This window comes from Choloepus didactylus, chromosome 2 (assembly GCF_015220235.1).
Source record: "Choloepus didactylus isolate mChoDid1 chromosome 2, mChoDid1.pri, whole genome shotgun sequence".
NCBI lineage: Eukaryota > Metazoa > Chordata > Mammalia > Pilosa > Megalonychidae > Choloepus > Choloepus didactylus.
In genome coordinates this window covers 127382974-127405285 of record NC_051308.1, presented here as the reverse complement: position 1 = coordinate 127405285, position 22312 = coordinate 127382974, and the positions used below count along the sequence as shown (strand labels likewise).

At 41.2% G+C, this 22312-nt stretch overlaps 1 pseudogene; it reads left to right on the top strand.

Moving 5' to 3' along the window:
• LOC119513245 overlaps window positions 1–18795 on the top strand; it is a 49555-nt pseudogene extending 30760 nt beyond the window's left edge.
• The last annotated feature ends 3517 nt before the right edge of the window (window positions 18796–22312 follow it).

The window sequence follows — 22312 nt, the reverse complement described above, 5'->3', positions numbered from 1 at the left end:
ATTTGCATGAAGGAAGGAAAGAAGTTTATTGTGGAGTTATGTTTGGAGAACACCAGTGGAGAGTGGAAAAAAAAAAAAAAAAAAGGCAGTATTGTGTAGAGGGAAAAGTTGACTAACAATGCACTCACACCCAAGGCCTCAGCCAATCGTTTGGGGAGCACTGAAAGTGGATAATGAGAAATGTCCCAAATTGAGGCTAGTGAGTCTATATACTTTTTCATCAAATAGTCATTGGAGGTAGGCTGTCACACTGTGACCTTAGGGAAGGTAGCTTTCTTCAGCTGAGGGCAGTTCCTAGGGAAGAACTTACCTGAATCTGTCAGCCCCCAAACCTCCCAGCAGCTTGGAAAATGAGTACTTCCATTTGGGAGAGGCAAGTCTTGGCTGCACAAAACAATATCTACTAAGTCTACTCTTTACACTACTGTCACCCACTTGCTCCACAAAAGTTCTGGATTAGGATTCTGTTTGGCCTCTTTTCTTAGAGAATGTAAGAGGAAGGTTAAAAGATAAACTACAAACTCTGCTGAGAACAAATGGCAAGACCTTCCAAAGTCTAGAAAAGATATACAGAAATTTACATGGAATTTAGAATAATTTCAGGAACTTATAATCTAAGTACCCCAGATCTGTATCAATTGGTTTATATGTTTAGTAGAAACCCCAGATGCAAAAAAAGTATTGGATGAAAAAGAAAGCAGACTTTGAGAGTAACCTAAGAAACCAGCACTTGCATAGGGAACCAGAGGGGGTTAGAAAAACTGTAGCTATTGGGCAAGATCTTTTGGTAGCTATCCCCAAAGGTTTTCCTGTGAAAAATAGATTAGAATCTGGTTTAGTCTTGCAGGCAAAGGAAGGATGAGTCCAAAGGAGATGACAGTAATAACTCCTTAACATTTTCTGAGCGCATTCAGGAGTAAATCCTGAGACAGATATGACTCCAGCTCTCTCCTCACCTTGTGTTAATGGCCTTAGACTAGAAATCGGGGGTTTAGTAAGCAAGACTTTGAATGGGGAAAAGTCCTATTGTCAGATCTCCAACTTCTCACTGAACATTTCTTAAAAGTGCAGTTATGATTTATATACCAAAAAAGTCACCCTTTTAAAGTATACAGCTCTGTGGTCTTTTTTGTCTATTCACAAGGTTGTATAGCCATCAGTACTACCTAATTTCCAGAATATATTCATCATCCCCCAAAAAGAATCCCAATTCCATTGCAGTCTCTCCTTAGTCCCTGGCAACCACTAATCATCTACTTTTCTGTCTCTATGAATTTACTTATTCTGGACATTTAATATAAATGGAATCATACAATATGTGGCCTTTTGTGACTGGCTTAAATCCAAAAGGAGAAATTTCTCTACATATTAAAAGACAACATTGCAAAATTTTTATTGATACAGAAGATAAAATATCTTAAGCTCTGACACCAATCCCTTGGAGTCAATGAACTATTCAGGTAGTGGGTTGCTCTAACAACCCTCAGACATTTCCATATCCCACCCATAACTGTTATGCTCAGAGTTCAGACCAAGGAACATTCTTTCTGACAAGATACCTGCTGACTTAATAGCAAGAGATTCACTGTGTAAATACTATCTTGATTGCCTCTTCCTTAAAATTCATGAAGATTCTTCAATTCATAATGAGTTCATAGTTAATTTGGATTTTGGCTTACCTCCATCCTTTCGTCTAAATAAATCCAAATCTGAAGACCTCCAAAGGGAGATCTTGGTGGGCCAAAAATTCTACTGATATAGTAGAAATTCTAAAATATTCTATGCTGAACCCATCAAGGTTAGATTGACTTATCCAAAACTCTATCCAAGTTTGAACAATAGCCTTTAAAACTAGAAGGTAAAAAAGGACTAAAACCAATAATTAAAAGGCTAATAAAGACTTATCATACCTTACAGTACTCCTTGTACTACTCCTATTTTAAGAAATCTAATAGAAGAGGGTATACATTTGTTCAATGCATTAGAGCCATGAATAGAATAGTCATTGCCTGTTTCCCTGCAGTACTGCACTCAAGTACTATTTTATCTTCAGTGCTTCCTGAGGCTACATATTTTACATTTTGTAAATCTGTATTTTTTTTCTTTAGTACTCTTTTAAATCATGTTAGTCAATAGTTCTTTGCCTTGTTTCGAGAAGGTTAATATACTTGGAATGTTATGCCTCAGAGGTTTCCTGAAGCATCCTCCTACTTTTCACAAGTTCTTAACAGGACTTTAAGGACCTTAAATATTAAACTATTTTATTTTTATACAATACATAGTTAACATTTTCTAAAGAAAAGCTTCCAAAGAAAAGTTACAATTTTGTCAAAACAAAGTGCATTGCCTAGAGCCAAGGAGGTAAAGCCCTCTCTCCAGTCTATCCACAAGCCATTCAAATTTTCCCTGGCTCACCACCAAACAAGAGCATTCCTGGTTAGGATTCCTAGTTATCAAAGGCAATGGGTTCCCAACTTTTCTGAGACTGCCATACCTCTGTCTGATCTGAGGAAGTTCTCAGTAACCCAACCTCTTTTTTGGAAACCTAAACATAAGCATGCATTACATGATTTAAATTTAGCTCTGCAACAACCCTCCTTGACCTGGAACTACCTAGCTATTATAAATCTTTTTATTTTTATACATGAGTAACCTGGACCAACTCTTAGTGTTTAGATTTTATTTAATAGGCAACTTCAAAAACCATTTGCTTACTACAGCCTCTCTCTTTACCAGTGACAAAAGACTAACTACTTAGTATCAGGGCAATTATAGCTACAGCTCAACTAGTAGAGGCTTCTGTTGACTTGGGGTTTGGGGACTCCCTTAAATGTGATAGTCTTTCATGCTATACTGAAAATGCACAAATTTCTCAGTAAGTAGGCTTATCTCCTATGAAATTTTATTATCTCACCCCCATACACTTCCCTTCATCATTATAATACTTTTAAATCTTGCTGTTCTTCTTGAAGGGGGAATTCATGATTTCCTGGCTTTTGTGTGAAAATTATTTATGCCCCAAACAGATGTATTAGAAACTCCCCTTGAAAATCAAGCTTTTATCTTGTTTTCAATGGTTCATATCTTAAAACTGAAACAAGAAAATATCAGGCAGGATGTTCCATCACAGATCTAAACTTACTGCTAGAATGACCCTTTACCAGAAATAAAATCTTCCCAGATGGCAGAATTCATTGAATTACCCAGCATTTGATGATTAGCTAGAAATAAGAGGGTTAATGTATGCCTTAATAGCAGCTATGCTTCTGAGATGGTCTGTGATTTTGGAATACTTTGAAAACCACTGTTCTTGACCTCAGCAGAAAATCCAGTTGAGAATGGTCAACAACACTCACATCCCAAAGTAATTTGGGCAAAAAATAAAAATATATTTGCAGAGTCCCAATAAGGAGTTGGGGGAAAATGTGGAAGTGTTGGACTTCCTCACCTGGACTGATGCTGATGTTGTCACAAACGTTGAGGATGGGTGGTTCGATGTGCTGAGCCCTCTGTCATGGGACTTACCCTTATGAAGCTCATTACTGCAAAGGAGAGGCTAAACCTGCATATAATTATGCCTGAGAGTCTCCCCCTGAGTACCTCTTTGTTGCTCAGATGTGGCCCTCTCTCTCTCTCTAAGCCACCTTGGCAGGTGAACTCAGTGCCCTCCCCTCTATGTGGGACCTGACTCCCAGAGGTGTAAATCTCCCTGGCAACGTGGGATATGACTCCCGGGGATGAATCTGGACCCGGCATCATGGGATTGAAAATATCTTCTTGACCAAAAGGGGGATGCAAAATTAAACAAAATAAAGTTTCATTGGCTGAGAGATTTCAAATGGAGTTGCAAGGTCACTCTGGTGGACATTCTTATGCACTATATGGATTACACTTCTTAGGTTTTAATGTATTGGAATAGCTAGAAGTAAATACCTGAAACTATCAAACTCCAACCCAGTAGTCTGGACACCTGAAGATGATTGTATAACAATGTAGATTATAAGGGGTGACAGTGTGATTGTGAAAACCTTGTGGATCACTCTCCCTTTATCTAATGTATGGATGGATGAGTAGAAAAATGGGGACAAAAACTAAATGAAAACTAGGGTGGGATGGGGGGTGACTTGGGTGTTCTTTTTTACTTTTATTTTTTATTCTTATTCTGATTCTTTCTGATGTAAGGAAAATGTTCAAAAATAGATTGCAGTGATGAATGCGTAACTATATGATGGTACTGTGAACAGTTGATTGTATACCATGGATGATTGTATGGTATGTGAATATATTTCAATAAAACTGAATTTAATTAATTAATTAAATAAATAAATAAATAAAAAGAATGGCCAACAGATTAGTGAATTTTAAGTGTTCTAAATTTTCCTAAGGAGGTGGTTATTAGTAAGGCAGAAGCCCATGCAAAAAGGGGTAACACAGAGACTAAAGGAATTTCTGGCTAATCATTATCCCAGACAGTCAGCTCTCACCAAGCTGCTAGTCCCAATGATACCTTAGGAGGCCATGTATTTGGAGAATCACTGAGGCTATTATAAAAAGTCAGTGATTGGATCCATAGAGTAGAGATAATGGGGAAAATATATTTATAAATTACATGAAGATAATCTCTGTTGCTTTCAGGATGGCTGAGGACCTCAAACAGAACCTAAAAATTTTTTTACGTGAAATTGCCCATCACAGCAAGGACAAATTGACTACTGGTTTTCAATTGGCATTGATATGAAATTACCAAAATTCCTGAAGTGTTGCTGATGTATGTTTCATCTATCCCAATATAACCATTGTAAAACTTTAAAGGTTGGATGGTTTCAGGAGCCTAAACCTCAAGATCTTTTTGACATCTCCAAATGGATTTCATACTACTACCTCTAGCAATGGATTTTGACTATATCATGGTCATGGTTTCCTTCTTCTAGGGATGAATTGAAACCATTCCCTGTCAGAGAGTTATGGCTCTAATAGTAGTGAAAAAAAAGTCTTGGTTTTTTTTTTTCCTTTAGATTTCATAATAGGAATTTATTGTGTGTATGTATATATATACATATATATAATCACATTGAATAAATGTATATAAATTCATTTTTATGTGTTACGATGACAACAAAATCTCCTGTTATTGTTAACCCAAGAACTTACTGATCTTTCTTATTTTAAAGTGAAAATTTTAATTCTTTCCCCTTTCATTACAGTTTCATTATTCTCCTCTCTAGTGTAGTTTATTAGGTTACTTTGCAAACTGTGTGTATTAGTTAGGGTTCTCTAGGGAAACAGAATCAATGAGAGGTATCTATGACTATAAAATTTATAAAAGTGACTCATGCAACTGTGGGTATGCAAGAGTCCAAATTCTGTAGCGCAGTCAGCAAACTGTCTACTCCAAGGAAGATATTCGACGAACTCCTCAGGAAACGCTTCACTGGGCAGCTGAAGAAGTGAAGGTCCTCTGTCTGTCTCGCTTGTAAGTCTTCAACTGATTAACTGGATTAAATCCAGCCAATTGCATTCTCTCATTGTGGAAGACACGCTCTTTGGTGAGTTATCAGTCACAGCTGCAGTCAATTGACTGATGATTTAATAAACCAGCCTGTTGGTTTATTAACCAGCCACAAATGTCCTTGTAGCAATTGTTAGGCCAGTGCTTGCTTGATCAGACAGCTGGGTACTATCACCTGGCCAAGTGACACATGAACCTAACCATCACAGTCCACTCCTTGTCAACTTGGCAGTTATACACATCACCTAAAACCAAACTTTATCTCTAAGTACATAGCAATAACAGACATATATTTTGCCTAACAATACTCCGCTGTGCAGCATACAACTGAAAATGCACAATCTCTCCAGAATAGGGTGCAAGTCCTTGGGTGATATTAGCTCTTAAAATTTATTTCCTTTAGCTTAAATACTGCAAAATGAACAGTACACTTTATACCATATGTTAAGGGGACAAGACAGAGAAGAAAGCAAAGATATTTGCTTTACAGACAAATACAAACATAATCATAACAAAACAAGGAGGAAATATTCTCACCATCATTGTCCTCGTTTCTGTAACTGGTCATGTGGCCGTAGTTCACATTTATCACTACCTTCTTCCACTACCCATTCCATGTTCCCTTGACCCTCAGCAAGCACTTCAGCTGGCTGTGGTTCCTTGCCTGGTGGGGCAACCCAAACCTTCATTCCTGAAGTTTCTTGGCCATTGGTAGTCCTGCCTGGGTTAGGTTGTTGTAGTTTTCCATTGACTTTAATCACAGGGCATGGTAGTACTAAGAGACACCCTAGGGGATCTCCTGTATTCCAGGAAATCTCTTCTTTACTTCCATGGTGTAGTTGCAGTGCTATTTCCCCCTTGATAGTCAGGATCAATCACCCCAGCCAGTACAGCAATCCCCTTCCTTGCCTTTTGATTCAAAGGCATAAGAAGACCAAAGTGGCCAGGTGGCAGTCTTAACTTCCAGTTTAATGGGATTATTGTGTTTCCTGGTGGAAGCACTCCTCCTTTTGGAACAAAGACCTGTAGACCAGCAGAGCTTAAGCTTGCAAGGACGGGAAGCAAAAATTTATCTAGTAGATCACTAGGAGTGATAATGAGTGGTGCCACTCCTGTTTCTACCCCTTGATTCCTGGTCCCATGAATCCTGGCTATGGGAGAAACAGCACCATAGAGTGGACACTGATTCAGAGCATACACAGCCTCCTAGAGAACACTGCCTCAACCCTGCAAGGTATTGCCACCTAGTTGGCGCCGTAATTGAGTCTTCAACAGGCCATTCCACCATTCTGTCAACCCAACTGCCTCTGGATGATGGGGAACATGGTAAGACCACAGAATTCCATGAGCATGTGCCCATTCCCTCACTTTATTTGCTGTGAAGTGGGTTCCTTGGTCTGAAGCAATGCTGTGTGAATACTGTGACGGTGGATAAGGCATTCTTTAAGTCCATGGATGGTAGTTTTGGAAGAAGCATGTCATGCAGGGAAGGCAAACCCATATCCAGAGTATGTGTCTATTCCAGTAAGAACAAATCACTGCCCCTTCCATGATGGAAGTGGTCCAATGTAATCAACCTGCCACCAGGTAGCAGGCTGATCACTCGGGGAATGGAGCCATATCAGGGACTGAGTGTGGGTCTCCGCTGCCAGCAGATTGGACACGCAGTGGCTGTAGCCAGGTAAGACTCAGTGAGTGGAAGTCCATGTTGCTGAGCCCATGTATAACCTCCATCCCTACCACCATGACCACTTTGTTCATGAGCCCACTGGGCAATGACAAGAGTTGCTGGGGAAAGAGGCTGATTGGTATCTAACAAACAGGTCATTTTATCCACTTGGTTATTAAAATCTTCTTCTACTGAAGTCACCCTCTGGTGAGCATTCACATGGGACACAAATATCTTCATGTTTTTTGCCCACTCAGAAAGGTCTATCCACATACCCCTTCCCCAGACTTCTTTGTCACCAATCTTCCAATCATGTTCCTTCCAAGTCCCTGACCATCCAGCCAAACCATTAGCAACAGCCCAGGAATCACTGTACAAATGCAACTCTGGCCAGTTCTCCTTCCAAGCAAAGTGAACAATCAGGTGCACTGCTTGAAGTTCTGCCCAATGGGAGGATTTCCCCTCATCACTGTCCTTCAGGGACATCCCAGAAAGGGGCTGCAGTGCTGCAGCTGTCCACTTTCAGGTGGTGCCTGCATACAGTGCAGAGCCATCTGTAAACCAGGCCCAAGTTTTCTCTTCCTCAGTCAACTGATTGTGAGGAACTCCTCAAGATGCCATAGCTGTGGGCTGGAAAAGAGAAGGTAAGATGGAAGGAGTGGGGGCCATGGGCATTTGGGCCACTTCCTCATGTAATTACTTATACCTTCAGGACCTGCTCAAGCTCTATCTCGTATATACCATTTCCATTTTATGATGGAGTGCTGCTGTGCACGCTGAACTTTATGGCTTGGTGGGTCAGACAATACCCAACTCATGATAGGTAACTCATGTCTCATGGTAACTTGGTGGCCCATGGTTAAGCGTTCTGTCTCTACTAAGGCCCAGTAGCAGGCCAACAGCTGTTTCTCAGATGGAGAGTAGTTATCTGCAGAGGATGGTAAAGCTTTACTCCAAAATCCTAAGGGCCTGCATTGTGATTCTCTATTTGCCACTGACACTTCCAGCACCATTGGGTCAGCTGGATCATATGGTCCAAGTGGCAGAGCAGCTTGCACAGCAGCCTGGACCTGTTGCAGAGCCTCATCTTGTTCCAGTCGCCACTCAAAACTAAAAGCTTTTCTGGTCACTCAGTAAATGGGCCAGAGTAGCACACCTAAATGAGGAATATGTTGTCTCCAAAATCCAAAGAGGCCAACTAAGCATTGTGCTTCTTTTTTGGTCATAAGAGGGGCCAGATGCAACAGCTTATCATTCACCTTAGAAGGAATATCTCAACAGGCCCCACACCACTGGACACCTAGAAATTTTACTGAGGTGGAAGGCCAGTGTATTTTTGTTGGATTTATCTCCCATCCTCTGCCACGCAAATACCTTACCAACAAATCTAGAGTAGTTGCTACTTCTTGCTCACTAGGTCCAATCAACATGATATCATCAATATAATGGACCAGTACAATCTCTTGGAGGGAGAAATGATCAAGATCCCTGTGGACAACATTATGACATAGGGCCGGAAAACTGATATAACTCTGAGGTAGCACAGTGAATGTAAACTGCTGGCCTTGCCAGCTGAATGCAAACTGCTTCTGGTGGTCCTTACTGACAGAAATTGAGAAAAAAGCATTTTCCAGATCAATAGCTGCATACCAGGTACCAGGGGATGTGTTGATTTGCTCAAGCAATGATACAACAGCTGGAACAGCAGCTGCAATTGAAGTCACCACCTGGTTAAGCTTATGATAATCCACTGTCATCCTCCAAGACCCATCTGTTTTCTGCATAGGCCAAATAGGAGAGTTGAATGGAGATGTGGTGGGAATCCCCACTCCTGCATCCTTCAAGTCCCTAAGAGTGGCATTAATTTCTGCAGTTCCTCCAGGAATCTGGTATTGCTTCTGGTTTACTATTTTGCTAGGCAGGGGCAGTTCCAGTGGCTTCCACTTGGCCTTTCCCACCATAATAGCCCTCATTCCATGATTCAGGGAACCAATGTGAGGATTCTGCCAGTTACTCATTCTTGAAGACATGCCCTTTGGTGAGTCATCAGTCATAGCTGCAGTCAATTGACTGATGATTTAATAAACCAGCCTGTTGGTTTATTAACCAGCCACAAATGTCCTTGCAGCAATTGTTAGGCCAGTGCTTGCTTGACCAGACAGCTGGGTACTATCACCTGGCCAAGTTGACACATGAACCTAACCATCACACCATGGAAGTAAATTTGCTCCTGATTCCAGTTATGTCAAAAAAAAAAAAATCTGATTTGTTTTTTATTCCTGTTGGGTCATAAAGCCTGACTTATTAAACTTGCACTTATATGATTAGGCTAGAGTAAACTACCAGATAACCTTCTTTAGTTCTGAACTTGTTTTAAAACCATTCTCTCAGATTTTTACTCTCAGTCAACATGTGGACCTTTCATGTATAACCTCACTGGGTAACTAATTTTTGCAGTAGAATATATGACTCCCTGACTCCCTTGATATTTAGGTGATTACAAATATGACTTCCACATTGTCAGTCAGAATTCTAAAGACAGATTGTTGAGCTTACATTTCTGTTCCTTTTTGTTGTTTCTATTTTGTTTGAATATCATTCCATATCTGAAGGCTTTTTACAATAAAGTCAGCATTAAAAGCACATGTTAGTTTGTTGAGTGAGAGCTATGGCTGTTGAATGGTGGGGCTTTAATCACAAAGTTCATGAGATAGCTTTGAGAGCAGTAATCATTAGGTAAATTTTTGAATATATTCATACTATAATGACAAAAGCATTTCTTACAAAACTGCAGAAATTTCTTATGTTATTTCACAAAGAAACTTCCTCAGTTTTTAAAAATTTCCTTCACATTCTTTCCATGTCTTCTTTTCATTAAAACACAAAAACAAAAAGCAAAACAAACAAACAAACAAAAAAACAGGGAGAAACCAAGGCATTTTTGCCCCCTCATAGTCAAAAATAAAAGCAATACAAGAACTCCAAATTTCCTAACCATGTAGAATAGTTTTCCTGCTTAGGTAAGGTTGACTATCATATAATATTTCTTACTGACTTAAAGTATATCTGACTCAACATTATTGAAACTTAAGGGTATTTTTTATTATTTCCTTTTTTTTCCTTCATGCATCCATCACCACATCTAATTTTTTCAATTTTTAGAACATTGTCATTACTCGGGAAAAGAAATAAAGACAACCAAAAAAAAAAAAAAATGGATACTGCAATCTTCCCATATCCCTAACCATCCTCCCTCCATTGTTGACTCATAGTATTGGTATAGTACATTTGTTACTGTTGATGAAAGAACATTGAAATACTACTAACTGTGGTATGTAGTTTGCACTAGGTATATATTTTTTCCCTATATGCCCCTCTATTATTATCTTCTAGTTGTAGTGTCATACATTTGTTTTGGTTCATGAAAGAGATTTCTAATGTTTGTACAGTTAATCACTGACATTGCCCACCACAAGATTCACTGTTTTATACATTTCCATCTTTTAACTTCCAACTTTCCTTCTGGTGACATACATGACTCTGAGCTTCCCCTTTCCACCACATTCACAGACCATTCAGCACTGTTAGTTATTCTCACAATGTGCTACTGTCACCTCTGTTCATTTCCAAACATTTAAGTTCAACCTAGTTGAACATTCTACTCATAATAAGCAACTGCTCCCCATTGTTTAGCCTCTTTCTGTATCCTGGTATCTCATGCTTCATGTCTATGAGTCTACATATTATAATTAGTTCCTATCAGTGAGATCCTGCAATATTTGTCCTTATGTGTCTGACTTATTTCACTCAGTATACTGCCCTCAAGATTTCTTCATCAACCCATTTTTTTAAGATGGTTTTGTTCACACCCCATACATTCCATCCTAAGTAGACAATTGATGGTTCCCTGTATAGTCACATATTTATGTATTCACCACCCTCACCACTATCTGTATAAGGACATCTCCAATTCTTCCACAAAGCAGAAGGAAGAGTCAGAGAAGGCAGGGAGGCAAAAGAAAAAGAAAAAAGAAAGAAAAAAAAAAACATGACAGCTAGGAAGCAGCAAAAGGAAAGATAACCTTAAACTAAATTATAATGAAGAGTCAGACAACATTACCAATGCCAAGAGTCCAATACACCCTCCCTTATGTCCCCCTCTTACATGCATTTAGCCTTGGTATATTGCCTTTGTTACATTAAAGGAAGCATAACACGATGCTTCTGTTAATTATAGTCTCTAGTTTACATTGATTGTATTTTTCCCCAATACATCCCTATTTTTAACACCTTGCAAGGTTGACATTAATTTGTTCTCCCTCATGAAAAAACATATTTGTACATTTTACCACAACTGTTGAACACTCTAGGTTTCACTGAGTTACACAGTCCCAGTCTTTATCTTTCCTCATATGGTGTCCCACATGCTCCTAACCTTCCTCTTTCAACCATATTCATAGTTATCTTTGTTCAGTGTACTTACATTTCTGTGTTACCATCACCCAAAATTGTGTTCCAAACCTCTCACTCCTATCTTTTCCTATCTGTCTGTAGTGCTCCCTTTAGTATTTCCCATAGGGCAGGTATCTTGTTCACAAACTCTGTCATTTTTAACTCTCCCTCATATTTTAAACTCTCCCTCATATTTGAAGGACAGTTTTGCCAGATATAGGATTTTGTTCGGTGGTTTTTCTCTTTCAGTATCTTAAATATATCACACCAATTCCTTCTTGCCTTCATGGTTTCTGCTGAGAAATCCACACATAGTCTTATTAAGTTTCCTTTGTACTGCACGTGATGGATCATTTTTCTCTTGCTGCTTTCAGGATTCTCTCTTTGTCTTTGACATTTGATAATCTGATTATTAAGTGTCTTGGCATAGGCCTATTCAGATCTATTCTGTTTGGGGTACACTGAGCTTCTTGGATCTGTAATTTTATGTCTTTCATTAAAGATGGGAAATTTTCAATGATTATTTCCTTTATTATTGCTTCTGCCCCTTTTCTCGTCTCCTTCTGGGACACCCATGACATGTACATTCTTGCATTTCCTTTTGTCCTTAAGTTCCTAGAGGCATTGCTCATAGTTTTCCATTGTTTTCTCTATCTGTTCTTTTGTGTGTAGGCTTTCAGGTGTCTTGTTCTCCAGTTCCTGAGTGTTTTCTTCTGACTCATGAGCTCTGCTGTTGTATGTTTCCAATGTGTCTTTCATCTCTTGTGTTGTGCCTTTCATTTCCATAGATTCTGTTAGTTGTTTTTTTGAATTTTCAATTTCTATCTTATGTACACTCAGTGTTTTCTTTATAGCCTTTATCTCTTTTGCCATATCTTCCCTAAGCTTTTTGAATTGATTTAGCACTAGTTGTTTAAATCCCTGTATCTCAGTTGAAGTGTAAGTTTGTTTCTTTGACTGGGCCATAACTTCATTTTTCTTGTGTAAGTTGTAGTTTTCTGATGTCCAGGCATCTGGTTTCCTTGGTTACCCCAATCAGGTTTTCCCAGACCAGAACAGGCTCAGGTCCCAAAAGGAAGAAATTTTCACTGTCTGGTTTCCCTGAGGGTATGTCTTAGAGGATTGACACACCCTATGCTTTTCTGCCCAGCAGGTGGCGCCCATCAGCCTGTCACTCCAGACTGGTGTAAGGAGATGTGGGCTGTGCCTGTTTTCCCCCAGGCTCTGGAGTCTGGTTCTGAATGGAAGGTGGGTAGTAGAGTTTGGCACCGCCTTCTTCCTCTTAGGGAAGATATGACCCCTAGAGAGAGGTCATTTGCATATAAATAGATTCTTTGTTTCTCTAACTCTGCTATCTCCACCCTTGTCTGGGTCAGAGTGCTGCGAGTTTAAAATGGCTGAGGCTTTCTCTACTGCAGAGCACTGTGACCTGAAAATGGCTAAGGCTTTCTCCACTGAGCCACCCAGGTTGAGAGAGGCAGGAAGGGACAGAAGGTCCCCTTTCAGGGTCAGTCTACAACCCCCAGATTCACCCATTGGCCAGAGATAGCATCCGATCCTTTGGACACCCCGTCCAGAGACAGATATGTCCCCTGGCTCTCCAAGGTCAGTTGTCACCAAAGGCCTCTCTCGGCTTGTTGGGGATTCATAGTTTGTCTTGAGCAGTTAACATTAAAACCCAAGTTGGTGAAAGGTGAAATAACTGCCCTCCCCTCTACGTGGGATCAGACACCCAGGGGAGTGAATCTCCCTGGCAATGTGGAATATGACTTCCGGGGAGGAATGTAGACCTGGCATCGTGGGACGGAGAACATCTTCTTGACCAAAAGGGGGATGTGAAAGGAAATGAAATAAGCTTCAGTGGCAGAGAGAGTCCAAAAGGAGCCGAGAGGTCACTCTGGTGGGCACTCTTATGCACAATATAGACAACCCTTTTTAGGTTCTAAAGAATTGGGGTAGCTGGTGGTGGATACCTGAAACTATCAAACTACAACCCAGAACCCGTGAATCTCAAAGACAATTGTATAAAAATGTAGCTTATGAGGGGTGACAATGGGATTGGGAAAGCCATAAGGACCACACTCCACTTTGTCTAGTTTATGGATGGATGAGTAGAAAAATAGGGAAAGGAAACAAACAAACAAACAGACAAAGGTACCCAGTGTTCTTTTTTACTTCAATTGCTCTTTTTCACTTTAATTATTATTCTTATTATTTTTGTGTGTGTGCTAATGAAGGTGTCAGGGATTGATTTAGGTGATGAATGTACAACTATGTAATGGTACTGTGAACAATCGAATGTATGATTTGTTTTGTATGACTGCGTGGTATGTGAATATATCTCAATAAAATGAAGATTTAAAAAAAAAGAAAAAACCAAGTTGGAGCTGGACTGAAGTATACTCGCTTGTTCGGAGAGTGCTGCTCTCTATCACAGCAAGGTTTTGCAGTTCAGGCTGCCATGAGGGAGGGGCTCTCAGCTCAGTTCTGCAGTTTTTACTTACAGATTTTATGCTGTGATCTTGGGCATTTCTCCAAATCCAGATTGTTGCTCAATGTCTGGACAGTCACGGTCTTCTCCCAGCAGTTATTCCAGATCTTTTACTAGTTGTTCCTGATTGTTTATAGTTGCTCTGGGGGGGGACAAACTAACTTTCACTCCTCTCTATGCAGCCATCTTCTCTCTCTGGAGCCAATTTCTTGGTTTTATATTTCCAACGTGGGGAATTCCAACCCAACTCTCCAATGGGAGGGTCATTACGAGGAGGGTTGTGAAAAAGATTTGTAAAACCTTGCCACTTATTCAGAAAAGTCATTGTTCTTATCACCCTCAATCTTAAGCAGAAAGAACTAAAGGAATTTGAAAACTGAAATGGCTATACTCTCTGACACTCTTGGTCTTCCCTGCCCAATGGTGTTGGCTCTGGGCCTCATAACCAGGAGGTCCACTCTCTCTGGCACTCCCCAGCTCACACCATGTGAATTTTTCACAGCTTGTCCTGGGAGGTTCGGTATTTCCTCACCAATTTTGTACTCAGTCTTACTTCAGGCCCACGTGGCAGAAATCTGCAAAGGATTCATGCAATATACTGTCTCATGGCAAACAGGTACAAGCTGCCTTTCCTCCTTATTTTCCCAGGTAGTCTCTACATGACCTAAAACTTGGAGGCTTTATCTCTTGGAAAAAAGAATAAGACACACACACACACGCACACACATTTTGGAACCACATTGGAAAGGACACTATCAGTTACTTTTGAACATTAACACTCCAGGATTTGTCCTTCTACCTAGGAAGACATAAGGTCTCACACTCTCTTAGACCATCTTCTGTGGTAGGTTGAGTTACATACCCAGAAAAAGACATGTTCTTAATCTTAATCCATTCCTGTGGGTGTGAACCCATTGTAAATAGAATCTTTTGTAAATGATATTTTTAGTTAAGGCATGGCCAATTGAATGAGGTTAGGCCTTAATCCTATTATTGGAGGCTTTATGAAGCAAAAGCCATGTGGAGGAGCACGAAGCTGGAAGTCAATACAACCTGTAAGAGAAAGGAGAGGACATCACCATGTGCATTGCCATGTGATGGGAAAGCCAAGGAACCCAAAGACTGTGGTCAGCCAGCCCCAGAATTCCACAGTCTTTTGAGAAAAAGCATTGCCTTGCTGACACTTTGATTTTGGACTTCTTCTGGCCTCAAAACCATGAACTGATCAATTCCTGTCATTAAACCAACCCATTGCGTGGCTTTTGTCAAGGCAACCAGGAAACTAAGATACCTTCCCATTGTGAGATTTAAAACCAAGAGTTCTTAGAAAGCCTCCTGAAGCATAGCATCATTAGAAGATGGTTTTTACTCAAGACCTTTGGACCATGTGGACAATTGCATGAAATAGACAGCTTCCACCCAAGATGCATGTAACAAGATCAAGGTGACCAGAGTCACAGACTGTCATAATTTAATGTACATGTTTTTGTTCTCTATTTTCCTAGTTATTTTCACTTTTCTTTGCTTGGGTAAGTATCTGAAGTTTTAACAGACATTTGTTACCTTTTAACTCTAATACCTATAAAGCCCTTATGCTTAATATTGCTTTTTGCATCCTTAGTCACTTCTATGTCTGAGTCTGGCTACAATTTACCTGTGATTTTGCTAAAACAAACAATTTACACAAACTGCTACATTCGTGCTCACTTTGGGGGAGTGGGTTATCACTTAGCTTCTTGCAATAAATCAGTTAATTTTTTGGGTAATTGGGGTCAACCACTAAGAGAAGGTTTAGATGGCAAACTCAGAACAGAAAACAGCCAGAAATCTAAAACTCCTTTCATGTCATACCTAGAAGGGGAGGTTCCTATTTCTAGCAAACAATTCTTGGGAACCTTTAGTAGGGGCTAGCATTTGTAACTGAACTTTCACAGAAATGTTTTGGAAAAGAACTATGAAATAGATTTTGAATACTGGGAGGCTGCTACACAAATAGAGACCTTCCATGTAAAGTGCATGCTTTTTTACTACCTGATGACCTCTGTGCTATAAATTTAATTACATTTTCATCAGCTAGCACCAGAATACTTTTAATGAGAAATTCCAAAACATTACAATATTATTTGACACCTCCATGGTGGATTTTGGCTGAAAACAGATCTTTGAGTGTCTCATAATGACTAGCTGTCATCCATGAATTAGTTAGCATCTGTTATCTCATTAAACCTATGCCTGTTTTTGGTAGTCCCTGATATCACTCAGGATCATTTTGGTGCCTGGAGTTACCTTCTTGGAAAAAGAGATCTTTAGATAATATAATTTAGGGATAAAAACCTGATCCTTTACCACTGAAAGTGAATTTTGGACTGCTTTCTTCTGTGTTGGAGCCTCTTCATTTCACATTTTCAAAAGTCCAGAAAAGTGCAGAGAATTGTATATTTTATGGTTCAGAGAATAGCAGGAGAACTAGACAATGACACTAAGGGCCTTGAATATTTTGCCCAATAGGTTCAAGAAATTAGACAAGTGGTGGTTCAACATAGGGTTACTTTGGGTTTAATACTGACTTCTCGAGGTGGAACACGTGCTGTTGTAGGGAGAGAATGTCGTACTTACATCCCTAAAGACTTTCCTGGGATCTTCAGTATTACTGAGAAAATCTAGGAAACAAAGATGAATCATGAAATTAGTTAACTAATATCCCTATATCTGGTTCTGCAGGCTCTTCATATTGGGGGTGTCATCTGTTCTCTTGGTTTAATTTGGACACACTTGGATCCTGGCTTAGAAATGAACTGTCAGTTTTGCTCATAATCCTTCTCTTAATATTTGTCTATGTTGCAGAGGACAAATGTGTGATTTAAATGCTGTTCAGCAGCTATGCTCTCATTAAATGATTCAACAAATGTCAAGAAAATCTGAAATTTATCAAGGTTGACATAATCATCACCAGAAAATTGATAAACAATTATGACACCTCAAACAGTGACCCAGATTTGAACTGATATTGACTCAAGATGGTAGTGGTCTATCCTCCAGGTCAGGCTGAGGAATGATCAGTTAGGGGTGGAAGGAGATAACTGAAATCACATGAATTCACATAACTTAACAATCAGTACTGAGAACTGACATCACCAGTGTCAACCTGATTTAAGTGTTTCCAAGAAATTCTTGCTCAAGAACACAAGACCAGAAGCCAATAAATAACTTCAGTGTTTTTGTCATGAAATTACTATTGGCCAATTTTTCTAAACAGTTTGCTTATCAAACAATTTACTTATCAAGACTCACTTCAAGACCCTTGCCTTGCTGTGTTCACTAATCCTAGACTACTGTCACAACCTTTTCTCAGTTCCATCAACTTTAATGGTCTGAAACCATTTGACCCCAGAATCAAAACCTTTATAAATAACCTTACCTGAACCTGAGAAACTCCAAGACTCTGTCAAGGAGGTGTTCTCCCTCAGGGCAGTAGATATAATAAGCTTACCTCTGCTTAACAGGCTTTCTGGTGATCTTTGGGAGAGTTGACAATAGAAAAGCAATCATTATGTTGGATTTGAGCTGATCAAGTTCCCTCTTCTGGATAATGGGTTTATGACAACTCATTTGGTGTTGGTTAAAAGAAAATCTGTGCCATTCATACCCTGGCAAATTGCAAAATCCATCCCACTTGTCCACTCCTTCACCCCACCCCACCCCTTCTTTTCCTTTCCCATTCTCATTGGCTAATCAACTAATTCTCTTTTAAATGAGCCTGCCAGGACAGTACATTTAATTTACCTGGGTTTCCCCAGCTCCCTCACCCTTGGTTTGGTTTTTGCATGTAAAAATGTTTTTTAACATCACATGCTTTGCAAATGTTACTGGAAATCTCAGACCCCTGCAAAGTCTTCATTATCAAAAGTGTATGGGAAAAACTCTAGTTCTCAGACACCTCTGCAATCAGATGGGCTTGAGGCTTTTCTGAGAGATTTCGAGAACTATCTAGCTCTTACTCCAGGTCATGCCACTCACTCCGCACCGGTTCAGACCTGTGCTCCCCCAGAAATGAAAGGCATCACATTTATGCGGGCTTCAAAGTAAACTATTTCTGCGCCTTTAGTTCCTCCCCGAGGTCCAATTGAGCCCACCGGAGACTTTCTCCGAGGGCAACAGGGCCTGGCTTTGAGAGGAACCCAACGGATTAACACCATTAGCACCGTGGACTCCTGGGCGGACGCAAGCCCACACCGCGAGCCAGCGCAGGTGGTTGGGTCACAAGGGAGGGCGGGAAGAGGGGATGGCGCATGGACCTCTGCTGTGGCCCCTCGCCAGGTTTGGGGACTGCGGGAACTAGGCCATTCTCGCCGCTAGAGGGTGTTGCGTATCCAGAAGCCGGAGATCCCTGAACAGAGAGATGCGTCTCCACGCTCCTCCTCGGGTAATGGCGCGCGGAGTTGGAGGAGTCTTGCGGGACTCCAACCCCGAGGCCCCGGGACGCGGGCTCTGGCCTCCTGCCGCTCTCTCCGCGCCTGGGAATTCCATTTGCACATTCGCCGAGTGCAGAAGCCGCCGCGTCTTGGAACCTGGATTGACCTAAGACCACCGACTCGGCGGGACGGACGGATGTCACCGCTTACTACTGGCCACTCGGGCACCGGGAGAGAAAGGAGCCGGGTGGGGCGAGACTAGCCTGAGGGAATCTGCGTTCGCGGTCGCTCCATTCCGGGGTTGGAAAAGAGAAGCCTGCCCCGTGCTGGGGGAGGGCTTAAGGGGAAAAAGGAGACCCACTTCCCCACACTACCCACCCCATCCCGCCCCACCCCCCGAGGCTGCTGTCCGAACAGCTCGGATCTGTCGCGTCCGGCTAATAGGCTTTGGGGTTCAGCCCTCCGCCCTTTAGGGATAGAAGTCACTGACTCGACCCGCACGGCGGAAAAGCACATTTATTTAAAAGCTCTTTCTGGAAAGACTGTTGAGATTCACCCATCGCATTTGCAGTTCAATTTTTAAAAATCAGCGACTGTCAGCATACCACTTGCAAATCTGTCCTTGACTGTCACTGGCTGCTCAGAGAGACAGGAACTGACAGCACCCAGTCAGTAAGTTTGGTCATTAAATCACTACAGTGTAAAAGCACACAGCTAGACATGGCAATAATGCATATCAGAGATTTATTAAAATTCTTCAAAGAGCTTAAAATCTCTGGCTTTGAAAATTCCCGCAACAGTGCAAAGAAACGTTGCAAAGACTAAGGAGAAAAAAATTATATTTAAAGATTGTCGCATTCTATGAAAAAGAACACTTTCACATGAAACATGGGATGACTCAATTATTGAGGAAAACAAGTTTAAATTTTCCTTGTAATTGAAGATACAGAAATAAAATGTATAAATAGGTGTTTTCAATGATACAAATGAAGAAACATCTATTCAAGAAAATCTATGAAAATTCAATAAGAAAGGCAGGAGTCTGTGGTATTTGAACCAAGACCTCTGCTTTCCTCCCCTTCCCAGCTCAGGAATGCAGAGACCCCACTCCAGAATGCTACAGCCAGGAACATGGGACTCTCTCTCCCAGCTCCCAAATGGAAGGCTTTTTTTTTTCCCTGGAAGAAGCAGGACTTTAGCACTTCTCATCCTGCCTCTGGCTGCCAGTTGCTAAGGCTCAGTCTAGGTGATTGTGGTTGAGAGGAGGGGGCTCCCTTTTGCCCAGCCCCCACTTGTGGATCAGAGGCTCTACTTTGGGTGTGGTGCCCTGAGAATACTGGAGCCCTTATCGCCCTCCCCTGGTTCTTGAGGTGTGGTTCCATGCCAGGAGAAGCATGCCAAGAAGTCCTCAGGCTACCACTGTACCTCCTCACCCTCAACAAACACTCAGAAGAGCATGGGTCACTTAGAATGAGGCCTGCCTTTGTCCCTATCCCTAACTCCAGAGCCCTGGCTCAGGGATTTTGCCCAGGGGGAGAAGCAGGCTGTAGAGCAGATAGCTCCTAAGGCAGTGACTTCATCTGCAACAGAGCATAAAGAAGTTAGAACCTAAAGGTGCTCACAGAACAGTGGCAGTTGTGAAAGGCAACTGGAAGGAGATTGACAGATCTAATGAAGATACACTTTAGACTATATGTCGACTAATTTGCAGGAGAGAACTGGGAAATAAGACAGCTGGGAGAAGCCCTCCTGAGTTCAGAACAACTATCAAACAGTGACCTCAGAAACTGTTCCTTCAAATGAGCCACAATATGATTGGATTGATTTATAAAGAAATTTCTGCCCCAGGACATTGTTAAAAACAGTAGCATAATCATCTGGCAATTTCTGGAGTTTGTCAGCTGCATATGGTCAGGTAAAGAGTAGAAGAGAGCCCTGCCACCACTACTGTCATCCCAGGACAGCCAGTCACAGAAGACCACATATGATACAATTCTATTCATGTGAAAGTCCAGAATAGGTAGATCTATAGAGACAGAACAGAGATTAGTGGTTGCTTAGGGCTGGGGTGGGGGAAAGGAGAAAGAGGGTGAGGACAGGCAGAAGAATAGGGAGGTGATAGCTAAAGGGTAAGGGGTTTCTTTTTGAGGTGATGAAAATGCTGAAAATGTTCTCTAACTGGCTGTGAGTATACTAAGAAACATTGAATTGTACACTTTCAATGATGAATTGTTTGATATATGAATTATATCTCAATGTAGCTGTTGTAAAATGTCATTGTACAGTGTGATTGTGAAAACCCTGTGGATTGCACTGTCTTTATCCAGTGTATGGATGGGTGAGTAGAATAATGGGGACAAAACCTAAATGAAAAATAGGGTGGGATGGGGGGATGATTTGGGTGTTCTTTTTTTATTTTTATTTTATATTCTGATTCTGATTCTTTCTGGTGTAAGGAAAATGTTCAAAAATAGATTGGGGTGATGAATGCACAACTATAAGATGGCACTGTGAACAGCTGATTGTACACCATGGATGATTGTATGGTATGTGAATATATCTCAATAAAACTGAATTTAAAAAATGTCATTGTAAAAATTTACATTTAAAAATTCAGTTTAGGTGAAATGGAGTAGGATAACTTTTTCCTATTCCTCCTACCAAATATATCTATTAGCCCTGGACATTACATATAAAACAAATATCAAAAGACTCTGAAAATGTTAAAATTGGTGGGTCTGGGCATCTGGGTTGGGGGGAGTATGGATATGTTGGAGTTCTCTGTATGAGGTCTGTATTGTTTTTTTAACTGTTCTGTAAGTTTAAATGTATTACAAACTAAAAAGTTTTTGTTTTTGTTTTTAAATGAAAGACTGACTCTAAAAGGTGGAGAGAAGAAAAGCAGATAAGCTAGGGACCTCAGAACCCACGGACTGACAGGGCAGTGAGCCCCCTAGGGTTTCTTTCTGCTTGTATTTCCCAGACTGGATGCTGAAGAAGCCTACAACCCAGAAACACCAACAGGTACAGACAAAATAAGCCCCCGCCGAAGCCTGCTCTCTCTATCCAAAGAACTGGGAAAGTGACAGCCTAACAAGATGGAAAACGTTTAGACAATAACTACTCCACTTAAGCCAAAGACCAAAGAAAAAGTTGCAGCCCCACTAGCACCCCCACCAGCAAAAGCTGAGTAGGAAGCCTAGACTTCTACTCTTCCCATGCTGTAAGGAGGTACCCCAGCCTCCCCGCCAGAGTGGTGTCAGAGAAGGCCAGTAGGGGAGCTGGGACTCTTATGCCCACTGGGCAGTAACAAGCTACCCTCCTTCACCCCCCAGTATCAGTGGAGACCACACGGGGAGCCTGGGCTGCCACCCCTATCCTGCTGTAACAAGGTGCCCCTCCCCCTCCCTGCTGGGATGGTGTCAGAAGAGGCCAAGTGGGAATTCAGAACTTTTATCACTGCCCAGTGGTAATGGGGCTGCACACACGCCCCACCCCTGCCATAGTGTCTGTAGAGGCCACATGGAGAGCAGAGATTAGACACCCCTGTGCCTCCCAGAAGCATGGTATCAACAACCCAGCTGTCATGAGGAGCCCCTCCCTGCCCAGCTGTAATCAACAGACTTTCACCTCCATCTGGCAATTACCAAGTGACACTCTCCCCACAACCATGGGAGGTCTGCCAAAACAGATGATTTAAATAAAATCCACTGTCTTATAATATCCAAATGTTCAGGTTTCAATAAAAAATCACTCATCATACCAAGAACCAGGAAAAT